General features: G+C 37.5%; 1 protein-coding gene across 1 annotated transcript in view; it reads left to right on the top strand.

Annotated features, from left to right (window-relative positions):
• The window catches only part of RALYL (RALY RNA binding protein like), a 1518143-nt gene that overhangs the window by 208114 nt on the left and 1290529 nt on the right, over positions 1-19500 (top strand). Inside the window, exon 6 of the mRNA XM_074318489.2 lies at positions 11384-11433. The gene's annotated coding sequence lies outside the window, so the exon portion shown is untranslated. The remainder of the gene's footprint in view (positions 1-11383; positions 11434-19500) is intronic.

Here is a 19500-nt window from a genome sequence, read left to right as displayed (position 1 = left end):
GTTCAGAGGACACGCTCCAACCAACTGAGCCATCCGGGAGCTCAGCGGTAGCTCAGTTCAAGGTGCCATGTTCAATTTTAGTTGCAGGGGGCGCTGCCCACCATCCCTTGCGGGACTCGAGGAATTGAACTGGCAACCCTGTGGTTGAGAGCCCGTGCTCCAACCAACAACTGAGCCATCCGGGAGGCAGCTCAGCTCAAGGCGCCGTGTTCAATCTTAGTTGCAGGGGGCAGAGCCCACCATCCCTTGCGGGACTCGAGGAATTGAACTGGCAACCTTGTGGTTGAGAGCCCACTGGCCCATGTGGGAATCGAACCGGCAGCCTTCGGAGTTAGGAGCACGGAGCTCTAACCACCTGAGCCACCGGGCCGGCCCATGACTACTGGAATTTTTATTTCTCTGGGGGTAGTAAAGATCATCTTATGATTTTAAGTGGCTTATTTCAACTGGGATTTGAGTGTTCCTTTGTCAGGATCAGAGGTACTTTCGATTTGGTAAATAAACCTGTAAATGGTCTTTTAATCATCTTTTACCCTCATGTTTCTTTAACTTGTAATGATTCCTTAATTCTTTTCTCAGTTTCCCCCTTTGAGATACAAATATATATCAGGATGAGGTACATGTGAGGTAGTTATTAATGTAGATATTATTTATATCTCAAAAGGGGAAATTCTTTAAATATTAAATATATATTTTGATGGTGCTCGATATAAATAGTTAAAAACAAATCTGTCAAGTAGATATATGTGTATATTTATAAGAAATATGTATATTCAGTCCACACGTAATCCAGACACATGATGCTTTTTTCTTTCGTTTGGATATTTTAATAGAATTTTGTAAAATAGGTTAAGCTAAATGAAATCACCAAAATAAATAGTATCTCTTCTTAAAAAATGCTTTACTTATATATCAAAAATATTTTTTAAAGACCCACAAAACAATGAAAAGTGGTGATAGTGTCCCCTAATGTTTTGTACTGTCTTTCTTGCTTCTAGAACTTTCCAACTTCAAAATAACTTTGATCTTTAGTGCTTCAGTGTCAGAGGTCCCGAGATTCCGCAGGTTGGCATTAAAATACAGGGATGTCTTTTATTGAAAATTTCTCATGTAATTATTCATTTTTCATTTTTAAACAGCTGGAATTATAATTTCAGTGAATTAGCAGCAATTTTTATTTTGAAACACTTTATTACTCTCTGACATTGGAGGTTTGTGGCAGAGAGGATGCTACTCTGTATTTTTAGATTCCCAAACTAGGTGGCCCAAGAAGAGGACCCCCCAGCTATGCCAGGGGCCTGGGTATTGCTCCTGAGTTGGAGGACAGTGTTTCATGAAGATGCAGAGAGTACGTGGGAGCCGGGCCTCGGTCATGAGCGGCTTGAGCTGAACTGCGAGCAGCTTCTCCACACTAAGCAGGATAGAAAACAGTCTTGAAATTTGGTTGTATAATTATTTAGTGTAATTTAAAGGTATCTTTGCATATAAACCCTTTCGTTTTCATAAGCAGATTACAAGCTCATTTTGGATTGTTAGGAAGTGTGGAGACTTGATAGGGGCTATAAAACCTTTCCCAGCAGCCCCTTCTGTTACCAGGGATAATCGCAGGATGAGGTCGCATTTCTAACATCCCTCCAGCCACATGGTCTGCTTGTGTATCCGGGCTGAGAATATGTTTTGTCCCCAAATGTAAAAAAAAACAGACCAAAATTATGTCTATAGCTTGAGTTTTCCACTCACTTAAAAAAAGACTTGAGGTAGCACTTATACAACCTACCTTTTATAAAATAAAATAAAAAATAGGAAATGCGGTCTCTCGATCACTTCATAGGTCTGCGAGGTGAGCTAATTCATCACACAAGTTTTGGATATCGAGGCAAAAAGATTATGCAGTTTTGGTTGATTTAGGTATTGATTCAAAGAGCTTATATTCTAATGAAGGAAACGGGTGGGAGGAAGCACAGCGAGCTGTGCAGAGTGAGCTCTCAACTCAGGGGCGTCATAAGATGGGGTTAATGTCAAGTCAGTTGACTTACAGTGAATGACGCGTCAAGAGAATGTTTTTAAAAGACAAAGATTTTCTAAAGGAATGAAGAAAAAGTTTTTGTTTTGTTTTCATAGAGCACTTGGAGTATAATGACAAAATAATCATTACTGTGTGCTAACATGATCCAATAAGACTTCGCAGGGGCTGGATCACAAACACCCCAGAACCGAATTCTCCACTATATTTAACACGTAGGGACAAAAAATCTTTGTTGTGCTGAACGTGGGTCATATGCTTAAATGATCAGAAATAAGAGGAAGAGTGGCATTCCATTTTGACAGTTTAAAAGCGAAGCTTCTATTTTCAGTTTGATCTGTCAATCTATATAAACCCCACCTGTGGCAAAGTCAGAATGTTCCACCAACAAGAACCTGCTCAGATTTTTGGAGATCTCCACAGTATGGAACAAACAGTAGAACTTTTAATTAGAAGTTCTAGCTGCCAGATTTGAAGAGATTTTACATTCTTAAATATTTTTTCTTGAGAATTAGTATATGTGTCAAGAAGTACATCACCTAGTGAGAGTCATGATTTATTAATTAACACTTGGTATGACACTAGCATTTGCCAATATAGCACAGTAGGTGAGAATAAATATAACACACACAATTTAAGCCCTGTCATTTTTGTTTTTTGGCTTACATCCTGCTAGTCATTCTGCAATCTAATTAAAAACCAAGATTATTATTTATCATGATTCTTTCTCTCTTAATCTATATTTTGTTTTACCCATTATGTCTTTTTGACTTTTCATTTTTGTTTGTATTTTTTGATGTCCTAGACACTGAATTTTAAGCTAGGAATTTAATTTTGTTAATTTAAGATTAATAAAATTAATTCTTATAAGTCCTTAAGTCACAAGCATTCTATAAGAACTTGAATTTTGATGTTAGAATTTACTCATGAATAAATTTGCATATATTTAAGCAGCTGACTAAATATAATAATTAATATTTATGCTCTTATTAATCCTTCAATTTAGTGTTTTGTTTAAAAATTTTCCATAATTGCTAAAATACTATACACACTGGAGATAACACAAATGATCAGATAGAAGGTCAAATCAAATGTACACAAGCAGCGATCTTACCCAGGGCATGCTTTATTAGTAAGTTCAGTAGCTGAGAGGCATAGGCAAGGTGTTCTCGTGCCCCAGTGTGACACCCCAGCCCCTGGTTTGCTTTGTGGATGCACTCTTATTCAGGTTAATAGATGAGGTATACAGATGGCTTACTTAGAAAGGAAGAGCATTAACTCAAGAAGATCTTAATTTTATGCTCTGTTATGGAGTGGATATCACTCCAAGGTCATATGTTGAACCCTAGCTGCCTAATGGAGCTATAAGTGATATTTGAAGATGGAGCCTCTCAGGAAGTAATTAAGATTAAATGAGATCATAAGGGTGGGGCCCTGATCCAAAAGGATTAGTGTGCTTATAAGAAGTTATAGGAAGAGACATCAGAGAACCACCCCTTTTTCCTCTTTCCCCCTCTCCCTTTGTCCCCCTGTCCTCCTCTCCCAGAAACTGAAACGCTGGCACCGCGATCTCAGACTTCCAGCTGCCAGAACTGAGAAAATGCTTTTCTGTTGTTTAAGCCCCCAGCCTATAGTATTTTGTGATCGAGCCCTAGAAGAGTAATACATGCCCATATAATTATACAGTTTATGTGACACTTTCCAGTGAGCCATGCCCAATAAATTTATAGATTACTGATTTGTTTACCGTAGTGATTTTTGAAAACCAGGTACATTCTGCTAAAAGCATACTGGAGAAAAGGTGTCTATTGCTAGCCAAAAGCACTTAGCATACTTACAAGGAGACTAAACTGGACAACATGCCTTCTTTCTTTTCTAGGAGGGTTCCCTACAACTGTCCTTCCCGAGGTACAGGATATAAGTGGGTTGATGATTTGTTACTATAACCTGTATTTTACAAAACTATTCATGCCTTTATTCAATTTAAGATATGTTTGCAATGTGCTTGTTTTCAGAACCTACAGAAATAACACTTTTTAAAGTGGTTATATAGCTTGATGATTATATGAAAACATTCTATTTTACAGAATTTTATATCTTGAGTATTTTACATCTTAAGTATTTGTTAGCAGAACTGCTGCAGTGTGTTTGTATATTTAACTGTATTGATTAATTTATTGTTAAAACACATTTATTCTCTTTCTCTTATATTCATGAGGTCAGCATATCTCCTCTTTGATTTTGGGTTCAGCTGTATGACTTACTTTAGCCCGTGGAGTGGTCAGAGGTCACTGTGTAGCAATTCCCAGCCCTGAGAGGCTGTGCATGTTTCTGCTTGCTCCCTGGGCTTCTGTGTCCACCTGAGGGGAACATGCCCAGGCCAGGACTCTCGGTCCAGGAAAATATTAATATAAGCCATGTGGAGCAGAGCTGCACCTCTTTAGCTCAACCCAGCCTAGATCACATAAGAAGACCCTCAGATGCATACAGAAGCCTTGTCTCTACTAGTAGAGTTGCCCGGATAAATTCAGCCTAGAGCAGTCTTCTCTCAGCCAACAAACAGATGGATGAGAATGAATAATTGTTGCTTCCAGAGACTGACTTTTGGAATGGTTTGTTACAGAGTATTTTTGTGGTAATAACTACCCTGTTTCCCCGAAAGTAAGACCTAGCCAGACCATCAGCTCTAATGTGTCTTTTGGAGCAAAATTAATGTAAGACCCGGTTTTATTTTATTATAATATAAAACTGGGTCTTATGTAATAATCTAATATAATACAATACAATATAATATAATATAATATGATACCAGGTCTTATATTAATTTTTGCTCTGAAAGACGTATTAGAGCTGATGGCCCGGCTAGGTCTTATTTTCGGGGAAATACAGTACAACATATATGTCTATATGAAGAGTTTATTCCTAGAAGTGGAATTGTTAAGAGAGTGACTCTTTCCCTAATTCAGTACATTATAAATTTCATTCTTTACTGGTATTATGTTTAATGATAAAATATAGTCTGTCAGTATATGTCTCCATTTATAGTTTCTACATTTTGAAATTTATGCAAGGATGACGTGACACCATCCTGAAAACATTAATCCTAGTAGTTTATTCTTACTTTATTTGTTAACTGCATTTATCTGTATATAGAGTTGGCTTTCTTGTTTTTTTACAGAAGCACAGAGTTAAAGATAACATGGTCTACTGCCTAGAATGATACAGTCAAATACATGAGTTGTGTCTGTATGGGCCACTCTTGGTAGAAGAGGTCTAGGCTTATACTTTCCTGAAAAGAATTCAGAAGAGAAGTTCTGTGTGCTCCTTCCTTGTCACATGGAGCTGTAGGACTCTCACAGGAGAGCCCCAAACGTACGTTCTGCAAGTAGTTAAATTACGGATGACTCTTTCCGTCATTGCTCAAGTAGAAAATCTATGTCCTGAGGGTACTCTGGAGGTAGGGCACACGTGTTAACCTTCTTTCTTTACTCAAGAAAACATCTATCCTCTCAGATTGTTGGAGCCCCTGGCAGTGCACATAATAGGGCACGTAGCTGTATTTCAGAGCCTTACCAGGGAGTGAAATCTGGATGTGAGAGCTGCTCAGTAGCTATAAGAATCACTTGGAAAACAACTTTATTTGTGTTAAGTGTAGCTGATCCACCCATTTTCCTATATACTCTGAGTGCCTGTCAAGGGCTTCAGAGCTGTGTGTCTCTGCAGCAGGTTGGTTTCCCAGCCGAGGGCCTGCTAATATATTGTTTGATGAGGTGTCATCATCTTACACTAAGATGTATTCGAAGAAGCCTCTCTGGGGAGGCCACTGTTGTACTTATTTTGTTGATATTGTTCAGTGTGTATAATACAAAGTCCTTTGTTTGAAATCTCATAGTAAACATTTCTTTTTCAATCCTACTTGCACGGCTGTGTTTTCCTTTGCCTTAAATTTTCATCTATTTTAAATTCATTTGGTATTGTGTGCTTCTTGTATTTTTGAAAGCCACTCTGAGCCTTATGAGTACGTAGCGAAGTATAAAATGTGAATATAAATAAAAACTGGCTGGAGTGTGATCAGGTGAGAAAAACAGTGGGATGTCCTTTCTCTGTGACTTTCAATTATAAGGCAGAGATGGGTTCTTCCACTCCCACTTCATTCCTCTGCACAGCTGTTAATTTTTTTTTAATTAAAGTTTATTGAGGTGACACTGGTTAGTAAAGTTACATAGGTTTCAGGTGTACAATTCTGTATGACATCATCTATATATCACAATGTGTGTCCACCACCCAGAGTCAGTTCTCCTTCCGTCACCATATATTGGGTCCCCTTTACCTTCATCTACCACCCTCTCCCCCTTTACCTTCTGCGTAGCTGTTCATTTAACTGTCTGCTTGCTTTGTCACCAGGTAAACAAGAACACGTGGGTAGCTTTTCTCCCTGCTTCTCTTTTCCTCTTTGGCATATAAAGGACAAAGTCTGGCTTGCAGACCAGTTGCAGGGTGACGTTCATAAAATTGGTTAAGCCTCTCCACTTGTTCATGACGTGCCATGGCCTTTAAGACACTAAAGATTTTAACGCACCCAGATTTTTATTGGGAAGAAAAAGAGGACAAATCCTAGAGCCAACACTTCAGTACACAAATTCAAATGATTGTCTTATTCTGTGAGATGCAAATTGTCTACACAGAGGGCCAAGTTCAGTATTTCCAAATTGTACAGTTGTCAGGTATTATACCTCATAAGGGTTAAAACAGGTAATGATTAAAAAAAATAACTAAAAATACACCAATGTTTTCAGTTATCTTTGTCAATGTGAATTAATTATTTTGGGATACACTGAAAGATCTTTCATTATTTTTCTTTGTACAGAAATCTTGAAGTAATTTAGACTATATAATTGTAAGGTTTTGAGGTCATTCTTTAGCTCAGCCATGCTTGAGTTAGCCAAGTAGATTTTTTTTAAAAGAAACTGACAAATAAAAGAAGAACACAATTGTCAAAGAATGTTTGTTTTGGAACACACACACAAGATTTGCTTTCAAGGCATGGCTAAAGGTTTTTCAAACTCTGTCGTATTTATATTTTTCCTTTTAGATACTGTGTGGTATTTGTCTTTGATGTTGGATTATTACTTTGCTTTTTAAACATAAACCATACATACATTATCTATTAAATTAGCACGGTGCACTGAGTCTTCTCATTATGAAATTATTAATTAAATTAGAAGAATCAACTAAGTATATTCAGCCTTGCAGAATGTATCACAACATCAAATGTTACGTTTGGACGTTCTCCCACTGGTCTGAGGACGAGGAGCCACTCAATGCAAGTTGATTTTACTGCATGAGTGAGGTCCACAGGGAATAATCAGAAATATTACTGCATGTGAAAAGCCCAGGACCAGTGGTGTCATGGGACAATATTCTAAACTGTCAAAATATTAACTTCCCCAAAAGTGAGGATATGTTAACAGAACTGTCATAATCCCCGGTGTGAAACTCCCGTTTAAAAATGTTGTGAGTTGTGTATATCCAGAAAAAGAAGTGAAGAACGGAAGCTACTTATTTCCCCCTTAGCCCACAGCTTTTAAATTCTCCAGCATCTTCCCTGACAATCTCATGCCTGTTCCCAGTCTAGGTCAGATTTTATTTATTTTTCATTGTGCTTCTAAAGAACCACGTTCCTTCTCTTTATTGTACTTCAGTGCTTATGTACATGTTTATGTGATTATTTGATAAGTGCTTTTCTAGTCATGTATCCCCAGAATCTAGCACAAGGCTAGGACTCTAAATAGTTTTTAACTTATGAGAGATTGAAATGATTTCTACTGAATTCAAAGAGGCTGCTCTCTTCTCTGTGAGAACGTATTTTTTTTCCCCTTTAGAATTCTGGGCTGATGGTGGATATGAGTACTTCTTACCTTATTCTGCATTACGATTTACCTATATTATTCATATTTTCTTTTGCATATAGCCAATGTTACATTTAAGAAAGATGCTTCCTGTTATTGTTAATATAGCTGGCTAGATATGAGGACGTGTCCTCTGTTGTGAGATACTTCTGTTTTATTTTCATGTGTTTGAACCAAGGGCTGTGACAGGCTTTGTCAGTGATGTTTGAAATGCAGACATTTTGGAAGCTGGAGACATGTCTTTCTCCAGGTCAGAGGGCAGATTTATTTTCCTGACCAGGGATATAAAGATAATGACTCCCTGTGGATAAAGGTGGGCAGGTTTTAACATCTTTAAAAGATTAAGAGCTTCCTAATTTTGAGGCTCCTTAGCTACCTTGTTTCCCCAAAAATAAGACCTAGCCAGACAATCAGCTCTAATGCATCTTTTGGAGCAAAAATTCATATAAGACCTGGTCTTATTTTACTATGATATAAGACTGGGTCTAATATAATATAATACGAAATGATATGATATGAAATTATATGATATGTTATATACTGGGTCTTATATGAATTTTTGCTCTAAAAGACGCATTAGAGCTGATTGTCCGGCTGGGTCTTACTTTCGGGGAAACACGGTATGCCCAGCACTGTAAGTGGTACTCACCTTGACCTGCCTCTGCTTTGCCCCACGGGACTAGGGAGAGAAGGTGACCAGTGTGGCCATGCAGCCAATAGCGCCTGCTGTGGCGTAAATCCTAAACTCCCTCAGTCCATTTGGGCTTGTCGCCTCCTCCCCAGCTCATTCTGTGGAGCTGTGGCAAGGTGACGTACCAGCTGCAGTTGTTGTGTTGTCTGGGGACATGACACTTTTCTGCTGAAGGGTTGAATATTAGGAATATCTATGTAACTTCCAATCATCTTAAAACACTGAGCAGCTTGCAGGCTGCCACGGCATTATCAGAGCAAAATGTACTGACAGTGAGAACCCAGACTCTTGTACTAAGCAAAGCAATTAAATTTACCCTACAGGCTTTTGCCCAACCTGGAGAATGTGAGTTTAAGTTTTTAGTCTCGAGTGAGGAATGGGGAGAAGGTGAGGAGGGAAGCTGGTCTAGGTCAGCAGGAGAGAGGATGCTTTGGGAGCTGCCGCAGAGCTGGCAGAGCTGTAACTTCTGAGTATGTGGGAACCAGAAGGAAACCAGCCATCCCCAAGTGCTACACGGAAGCTTCTTTTTTACTGAAGAGAGAAAAAGGAAAAACCTCTATCAGACACGCTAACCACAAGCTTGCCAGTGATGGTGAATGGGACAAATCCCATCACCCAGGCTGCCCCAAATACCGTGGATGTGTGTCATTTAACATGGCAGAGTCTCAAGGGGCCTGGCAGAAGCACACCCAGTGATCTCAGAAGAAGGCCCACTAAGCCCAGACTTCAAAGAATCCCCACAAATAACTGGCCGAGGGAAAGGAACAGCTGACCGTGAGAAAGAATCAAAAAACAGAACAAAAACACTAGAAAGAGGAAATGACCTGCAAAGACTTCAAACATTGGAGCTATCGGGCACGTGTGAAACTATAATACTTACTATGTTTGAAAGACAAGCTTGACAAGATCTTCAGAATGCAGGTAACTGTAAAAGGCAACAGACAGTTATGAAAATTAACCACAGAGAATACCCAAGATCTAAAAGGTAATATGATCGAAAATAAGACTTAATTATTTAATGGGTACATTCAGCAGCTAATTAGATGAAGTAGTAGGAATATTAGTGAACTGCAAGTTAGAATAGAACAAATTACCTGGAATACAAAACATGCAGGTGGAGAAGGAAACCATAAAAGAGAGATAAAAAGCCATGGAGTATTAAGATAAGAAAATCCAACACGAGTCTAATTGGAGATCCAGAAGGAGAAGGAAGAGAACAAAGGAACATAAGCAATATTGGACCAGCTGGGGGTATTTCTGGAAATACAGACACCGATCCATAGATTCTAAGAGCAACCATTGGGCTGACAGCTGACTTCTCACTGTCAATAGTAACAGCAACGAAGCCAAAGGAGAGTGACATCTGCAACGTGCTGGAAGGAAAGGAGTGCCAACGCAGAACTCTGTGCTAAGTGAGATAAACGTCCCAAATTGGGGTGAAGAAATGAGATCTCAAAAGAGACAAAATCAGACAAATTGTTCCTATTAGCAGATCCTCATTACAGGAAAATCTGAGAGATGTGTTTTAGGCAGAAATAAAGTGATCGCACGGGAAACATTGGCGACTGTGAAAGTGGATGGGTGGATAATAGAAGAGGGTACATTGATTCAGATGATGATAAAAAAAGCTGTCATAACTGTGCAGTTTGTGGTTTTCCGTTATCGGTTCTGTAATGACCGGCCACGTCGTAATCTGCTCGTCTTATGCTGAGCTAACTCTTTTGATCCTGTCTTCCCTTTCAATTTGCTGTGAATGTTCTCCTTTATCCACTGTGTGGGCAAATCTTAATTATTGTCTTGCACAGAAAAGCATTTATTTATTTAGTAATTGGAGTCAATAAATTAAGTATTGTGATGATGGACTGAAATCCGATTTCGAAAAAAAAAAAAAAAAAACTACTACTTTAGTTTTGGCAATCTTTGTGATTTTGGGTGAGATGTCTCAGGAAGGTTATAAAACTAGATCTCGTAAATGAATGGATAAAAGAAAAGATTACTTAGATCAAGTCCAGGTTAAATAAACATAGTAGTGGTCATGCTAACGCTAATGATAATAGTCACTACTTCTGTTCTGCTATACTGTCATATATTGAGTTCATACATGTTTTTGAAATTATCATTGATTTGTAAACGTTCTGAACATGTTCTAGATTCTGTATCTTCTCCAGTTATATGCATTGAAAACATCTGATTGCTTTGGGTAGACTGCCCTGTACGGGGTCGTTTGTTAAATGAATCACTAATGTCGCTATAGTCAGTTTTATAATTTTCTATTAGAATTTGTGTTTTTATGCCTTGTTAATAGAAACTGCAGGAAGTTTCCACTTATTTGATGAAATTTCTATTTATTCAGCATTTATATTCTTTAATACAGTTGTACATTTTTCTATAAAATGTACCTTGGTGCTAGACATAGAAGTTTCTTATAATTTATGCTTTTTAATAAACGAATCATTTAAATTATATGTTCTTTACTTTTTTCTGCCTAATTTATTGAAACTCCTATTATTTTAAAATGTTGATCTTGTTATCTGGCAATCTTGAACTCATATTAATTCTAATTATTGTCTACACATTATCACGTATGTTAGATAGATGATATCACTTATATATAACAACTCTCTTATTTGCACTTCTGTCCAATCTTTACACGTCTGATTCTTGTTTTTGTTATTTTTTTTTTGTTACTGCTTTGGATATGCTCTCATTAGTGTTAAAAACATGGTCCTAATCAACATTCTTGTCATTCAAATTTCACAGAAACGTCCCTCCCACGTTGCTGTGAAGTATGAAGTTCTCCGAGGGTTTTGGTAAGTCCGAGGCCTTTTATTACATTGTGTTGCCCTAAAAGATTATGTGTTTATATTTTTTTAAAGAACAGAGAATTATTTATGGGAGGATCATCATAGTGTCCTTTGGAAATATAAGATATATGGAGTTTCTCTACAGGAACATCAACACAAACCTTTTGTTTACAATTTTAGGGGCTCATGGATCTGTTAAGTACCCCCATTGACTCAAAGCTGGGACCCTTTGATCTAAAAGAATGTTCACTAGAACATTCAGCAAACGTCTTTGAGTGCCCGCTGTATAGCGATGACTGAACTGGACTGTGTGCAAGGCCAACCCCTGCGCACCAGATGCTCACAGCGCATCTAACATTAAGTAAGGCAGGTGTGGAAATAGGACACCGGAGGCCTTTGAGGAGAACATACGGCTTCTTTCCTCAGTGACTGCTTTCTTTCAGTGTTTTAACGAAAGTGCATGGTCGAATTTCAAGCACCATTTTGTTATTATGTAAAAGTTCCTAATTTTGTGAAGAAACACTCAGCCGGGCAAATGAGAATGCATTCATGTAGGAGTTAGTTAATGTATTCTGTCTAGCCTCTCTAATCCCATTAGCATTTTTCGTTTCTGTACTTCACCACATTTCATCTTACTCTGGTGTGTGCTTGAAAGGCTTTATTTTGGTTCAGCCAACATATTGGTGCTCAGAGCTTTTTTGTTAGGAGTTTTGCAAAAATGTCTGCAGGTCATTTTGTTCAAAAGGAAGAACAGATCCCTGAGGCTTTGTCAAAGAAGCTTTGTCTGCCAGTGCTTTCTAAAACATCACGGACAACTTGAAAATAAATACATGGGTAAGATGCTTCCATTGAACAGACGGTATGACGGACACGCACCTTCTCCAGGGAAATATGGGCGCAGGCCTGCTGTGCTGAGGGCCGAGTTAAGGTCTAGAACTTTATCTTACTTGCTGTGCTTGTTGACTCTCGCCATGAAGAGCGGATGATTATTTTCACTGGACCACTCAGCTGCTTTTCAGGCATCCTGCACATTTCACCAGTTTATACACACTCGGAGGAAGCATTCTGCCTGTGGATGGATTAACCTCACTTTTTTCCTGGATCTTTAAAAAAAAAAAAAAAAAGAAAAGAAAAAAGGATGCCAAATTGGTCAAAGCTTCCTTGGATGCATTTCTAGTCCATCGAGCTTTTGAAATTACATTGCTTACTCCTGCTTCTAGGGAGATTTCAGGAGGGAGTTTTCATTTCACATGATTAATGCATGCAGAGTCTTCCTCACTAACAACTAATGCTGAAAACAGAGAAATACCCCCTTTACGTCTGCAGCAAGTTTTGGGGCAAAGTATAATAATTACATTTGCACCTGTATCTTTGCCTATCAGCTCATATTTAATTTTGATGTGTGTGAGAAGGTATAAAAAACTATTATCACAATATAATAAAAACAATTACTCAGTGCAGCTACTACTGCTGAGACTCGGGGAACTCATCAATTGACTAATTCTCAATATATATTTTTGGACATAATTGTATTGTCAATCAGTTTCTTTCCCAGAATTGGCAAAATGAACCATCAGTCAATTAAATTAAAATGGAATGCATTCCAAAGACTAATTCTGCGTTATTTCTATACTAAATGTTTTCCTCTTCACATAAACTATTGGCTCATCAGTTGCTGCCCTGTCTTGAACTTGGTCTAACACGTGAAGGCTTGATCTTTTGTTTCATGACTGTTTAATTGGACTGAACTCTGTTTCCCTTTACATTATGAGTGAGAGCGAAGCATGTTCTTTATTGCTAAAGTTATCCGTTTTGCTTGGCATTTTAATTTACTTTCTTAAACTTTTTAACCAAGGACCATTTCAATTCCAATGAGCATACTTTATCACACTTTTTCAGATGATTGCATTTTCTCTTTGAAGTTTTTCTTTTTTAATTCTTCTGAAGCTTGAGCCTATTTCCCATCTAGTTCTAGCTTACTAAACATGACATTGAGGTCATACAGAAATCATTCGTCTGTGATTTGGGGATTTTTGTTGGTAGGGGACCCACTATAGTTCAAGGAATGTATCATACTCTTAAACATCTACTAAAAATGATCAAATATGAATCATCTCCATGTTTCTAACTAATTAGTGGTGATGTGGGTTGTCTTATTCAGAATTAAGTGTATTAATATAAATTGCCTTATGCTAGAGAGTGATGAATACAAGTTACCAATCATAGCCACCTTCTCCCCCAAATATTGTCTGTCTTCATTAAGTTGTGAGATGCAAAGAGGAGACGCATTTTTAGTGTATACTTCTGTTTTCCCTATGCATACTAAATATATACATTGCCACGAATTACAAAGAACCACACTGAAGCTATTGAGTTCACATTAACCATTGTTACTGATGCAATTTGATTTTGATGCTATGAAGTTTTTAAATATCTTATGAGTTCCCATTCATTTTTCTTTTTCTCATTTTATTCTCATCATATAAATGGTAGGTAAATGATGTTCATGTATATTTATTAGATAATATAATCAGGATGAAAGAATCAATTTTCTGAAAACCAATCTGGTCCTTTTCCAGCTTCATGACTGTTACATAAACTTCAATGTTTCACACATATATGAAGACAATCATTGCCTATATTTGGAACTTCATTTATTTCAATCTGATATTTCTATCCCATCTTTTACGTAAAATTTACCCAAGTAGTACAGAGTTTTCAAAAGTGTGGTCAACAGTCTGAACCTAGCCTGGAGATGGCTTTTGTTTCACTCGTGCTGTTTAATATTTAAAAATAGAGAATTAGCACAAAAATCTGGATTCCCAGCTTCCCTTGAAAAGTGGAAATGTTGAGCAATGAAGATTCTGCGTCTCTAGTTGGAAATCATCAAATAGTGCTGAACAGTTGCTGGCTCCGTGATACGCTCTTTTCAGTGAACTTTGTGTCTTCCTTGGCACGGAGACAGGGTGTCAGCTGCAGAACTACGAAGTAAGTGTGATGGCACTGTCTGACCAGAGTTTTCACATGGGGCTCACGTTCCTCCTCTGTGTTGTAAGCCTGAGTCCTACAGGCAGTTGGTCTGAGTCCTGAATGAATCACTTAATCCTGCTTGGCTTGTTTATAACAAGTTCCTACTTAAACTTTTCATCATCTGTACATCCCTTAAATGCTACTGTTTCTATCTGCAAAAGCAGATAGGATTACATTATGAAAAGATTTCTCATCTTACAAAATCTTTCTAGGAGGTGTCTAACATCAAATTTACAGTGAAAAGTCTCTCATCTATGTGTCTAGACCACCTTTTCTGTTTTCTTTAATGTTTAGGCCTCTATGTTTTCACTTCTTGTTGCACTTCTCCATTTGGGTGTAGTGTAGAGATCTTTTATTAAACTGGTACCCAGATTTGATCTTCCTTTTCCAGTCCTCAACTCAGAACATGATAATATCGTGCTCTGGTTACCCCAAAATAGATACACTGAAATTGTCCACCGCTCTCACTCATTTTCTCAGTTCCTATGACCCAAAGAATAACCAGGTTACGTTCATTCAACCTCTCCAATCCACTGTTTTGACTTGAAATCACGTGCCACCTGTGTATGTACTGGAAACATATAACGAATACAGTTAAAATAAGAAAATTCTCCCGACTTCTAAATGTTCCTAATTAGACCTATGATTAGAAAGTGGCAATTTAACGTGACAAGAAAAATGATAGAATTATGCAGAGATGTCAGAGGGCTCAGAAGAATGGCCCTGTGCCAGCCTGAGGAAGGCTGCTGTGGGGGGTGGTGTGTTGCTTTAACTGAATGATGTCAAATTGAGTTAGCTGGTGAAGAATTCAGGGAATGGGGATTCCATGTAAGAGGGTAACCTGAAGAGACAGAGGGCAGGAGGGGTGTAGGAACGTTTATAAGCAGCATGGTTTGCTTAGGATAAAGGAAGTGTAGTAGATAAGCTGGAAAAACACAAATTGCATTATGAAAGGCCTTAAATGACATATAAAGAGCTTAGACTTTATCTTCTCGGAAGATTTGATAAAAAAATTAGCTGAAGGGGTAATAAAGTCAGAGATGCAATTTAGTAAGAATGTGGTTAGTGTTTTTATGTGGTAGAAACATCTGAATGGAAGGAGTCCAATTAGGGAGATAATACAATGATTATGAAAATAAGTTTTATTATTTTTTTTGAATATAAGTTTTGATGGAACAAAATAAAATGGTTATAATAAGGATGTACACTCTTAGAAGATTAGATCTAATAAATATGTAGGAGTTAAAATTTGGTAATTAAATCAAATGTAGGATCAGAAACAAACAGACAAATAAAGAATGTGTTTTTCAGTTTTCTGGGTTTAGGGATTGAGTCGTTGGTGGTGGGACAATAATAGCGACACATGTTTATTGAACTGGGAAGGTGTTCATGATGCCTGAATGAGGCAGGTGGTTGTGTCATATCTGGAGTGTGATTCTGTTTTTCAGTCCAACCTAAAAATGAAAATAAAAACTGCCATAAATATTCACAATTATTGATATATTCTTACAACAATTTGTAATTGGAAAATTATAAGTGGAAATAGTGACTGAGGTTATTCATTCTGGGCCAGTTGGAGGTGCTGAGTTTTGAGCAATGCAGGGGATTCTAGAGCTTTACAGATGCTCAAGCATCACCATAAATGTGTCGGTTACATTTCCATGGGGCCATATCAATATTTCTTCATTCCATGTTTCCTATTAATAAAATCGGCTATATTAATGGTAGAATATTAGCCGATATGTTTACCATGTGCAAGTACTGCGGTAGCTGTTTTATCTTCATGATTGCCACAGCAATCACAGAACATTTTACAGGTAAAGAAGCTGAAGCTTAGAGAGGCTAAGTGTAAAAAGTCAAATTTACACTGAGAGTCAGATGTGTCTAAATTTAAAGCCATTTCAGCCTGAATTTTTAAATACTAGTTGATATATGACATGCATGTGTAATACACTTGGCTTCAGTTACAAGGGCAGTTTTCTCAAGTCTGCACAGGGGCGCTGGTACCTAAGCTATTTCAGTTTCCTTCTGGCTCATTTGTAGCTCCTTAGGAAATAAAAAACAAAAACAAAACAAAACAAAAACAAAAACAAAAAAGCACCAATACAACATCAGGAAACGATGACTTTTTTGGTAAGTGATAGTTTTAATAAGCAAGGGAACTTCCATTCGAGGTTTGTCTTGAGCAGATGAAGGTGAGTAGATCTCCATACCCACCCTCCAGATCTTGAAGAGTTTATCTAGAGGCCTAGGTGGGTTCAGGCACATGCACCATTCAGATGGGTCTCAACAACACATGACTGTCTAAAGGCTGCGTCTTTGAAGTGGCTGCTAGTACGGGGACAGTGGGTGGAGCGTACACTCCTAGGACAGACGCTAACCTGTTCCAGGTGACACCTGCTCCTCCCCACTGTGTAAACCTGTACAGGTCTGTCTTCAGGCTCAGGCCGTTATATATACAAAAAGTATTACTACTGTTGTTATTATTTGGATTCAGTTCCACCTCTGATAGGCAACTTTCCCACACTACAGTGGAGTAAGGATGTACCTTAAGAATCTGAGAACTTTAACTATAAATTGCAAATCATGTAACGATTATGAAACAAAAAAGAAGTAACACTTATTCCAAATGTCATGCTTTTTGGATAATGATCGATTTTAACATGTAAACACCTTTTTGTTGTAATGATTGACCACTTTGAGTTGCGTTTTAAAATTGTTGCCTCTTTTACTAAATTAATTTTTTGTTTGTTTGCTGTTTATCTCATTTGTGGATGTTGTGCGAAAGCTCCTTTTCCACAGGGGATCAGTAGGACCTCAGTGCTTGACGCCCTTCTTAGCCTTTCTGTCTATATGTTGACTCTGCTGCATGTGCGAGAACTCATCCTGTCATTTCCAAATGCCACCGTTAACTTTCCTTTTAAAGCTGGCTCTGAGGTCACTTATCCTAATAGGACTTATGACTAAACAGGAAAACAAAATGCTGAAAGAGACTTTAAATAATTCTTGTCAGTCCTCCACTTTTGATGATTAACTGTGCCCAGAACAATCCACAGAGTTCATTACCATGTTTCCCCTGAAAATAAGATGTAACCGGAAAATAAGCCTAAACACGATTTTTCAGAATGTCATCCCCTGAACATAAGCCCTAATGCGTCTTTTGGAGCAAAAATTAATATAAGACCCGGTCTTATTCTTGGGGAAACACAGTAACAATCTGGGTCTGAAAAATGTATATATATACTAGGGGTACCAAAAAAATGTATACACATTTTAAGAGATGTTATTTATGCTCAAGCAGTAGTTTGCTGTAATCAGAATTATCTGGACGCTGAGGTAACCACTTTGAGTACCTCTTGTAATTGCAGAAATCAAATGTGACTTGTATTCATTTTTTGTCATAGGTATATATTGAGTATTACAATTTGAATACAATTTTCCTTTCTTAAAATGTGTATACATTTTTTGGCACTACACACACACACACACACACACACACACACACACAGTTTGATTCCCAGAGGAAGAGAGAATAGACAAAAGCAAAATTTGAAGTGGTCCTAGTTGACAATTCGCCAAAACTGATGAGAGACATAAAAACTACGGGTTCAAGAAGCCCTAGGAACCCAAAATAACTAGATATATCACAACAAAACTACTAAATATCAAAGATACATTATACTAAAGACAAAAATATTCATTATTGTCAAATGATTAATATTACAACTGAGAACTGACCTTTTGAGAACAGTAGGTTACAAACCAGAAAACAACACTATGACAATTTTGATTATTTATATTTTAATTAAAGTTTATTGGGGTGACAATTACTAGTATAGTTACATAGATTTCAGGTGTACAGTTCTGTAATACATCATCTATATATCCCATTGTGTGTTCACCACCCACAGTTAGGTTCTCTTTCCGTCACCATATATTTGATCCCCTTTACCCTCATCTATGACCCCCCTCCCTCTGGTAACCACTAAATTATTGTCTGTGTCTATGAATTTTTGTTTCTTCATTTGTTTGTATTGGTCTTTTGTTGTTTTCAGTTTTATATCCCACATATCATATTGTTCTCAACTTTTTCATATGGTTCTCAACTTTTTCAGTCTAAGAAGACATATAAATGGCCAATACACATATAAAAAAATGTTGAACATCACTAATCATCAGAAAAATGCATATAAAAACCACAATGAGATATCACCTCATATCATTTAGAATGGCTGTCATCAATAATACAAATAATAACAAGTGTTAGAGAGGCTGTGGAGAAAAAGGAACCCTTATACACTGTTGGTGGGAATGCAGACTGGTGCAGCCACTATGGAAGGCAGTGTACAGGTTTCTCAAAAAATTTAGAATAGAATTACCATATGACACAGCAATTCCTCTTCTGGGTATCTACCCCCAAAATCTGAAAGCATCTGTAAAGATGTATGTGCTCCAATGTTTATTGCAGCTTTATTCACAGTGGCCCAAAATCTGAAAGCATCTGTAAAGATATATGTGCTCCAATGTTCATTGCAGCTTTATTCACAGTGGCCAAGACATGGAAACAACCAAAGTGTCCTTCCATAGATTATTGGATAAAGGAGTTGTGTATATACACAATGGAATACTATTCTGCCATAAGAAAAGATGAAATAGTGCTATTTATGACAACATGGATGGATCCTGAGAGTATTATGCTGAGCGAAATAAGACAGAAAAAGACAACTTTATTGTGTGGAAATAAAGCAACTGCCAGCATAGAATTCTATAACCCGCAGCGATAGTCTTTAAAAATGAAGGTGAAATAAAACTATTTCAGACAAATAGATACAAAATTTCACAGACAGCAGGTGTGTAGTACATGAAATACTAAAGGAGTTTAGCAGGGCGAAGGAAAATGGTCCCAGAGAAAAGACAAGAATTGAAGAAGAAATGAAGAACAATGGGAAAGATAACAGGTGTGGAATGTGAATGCATAATGACTCTAAGAACCGTAATAATATCGTCAGTTGATTTAAAATATATGTAGAATTAAAATACATG

Source organism: Rhinolophus sinicus, chromosome 7 (assembly GCF_057876585.1).
Source record: "Rhinolophus sinicus isolate RSI-liver-muscle chromosome 7, RSI-T2T, whole genome shotgun sequence".
Classification (NCBI taxonomy): domain Eukaryota; kingdom Metazoa; phylum Chordata; class Mammalia; order Chiroptera; family Rhinolophidae; genus Rhinolophus; species Rhinolophus sinicus.
Note: the sequence above shows the minus strand (reverse complement) of the source record. Positions and strands in the feature narration are given on the sequence as shown.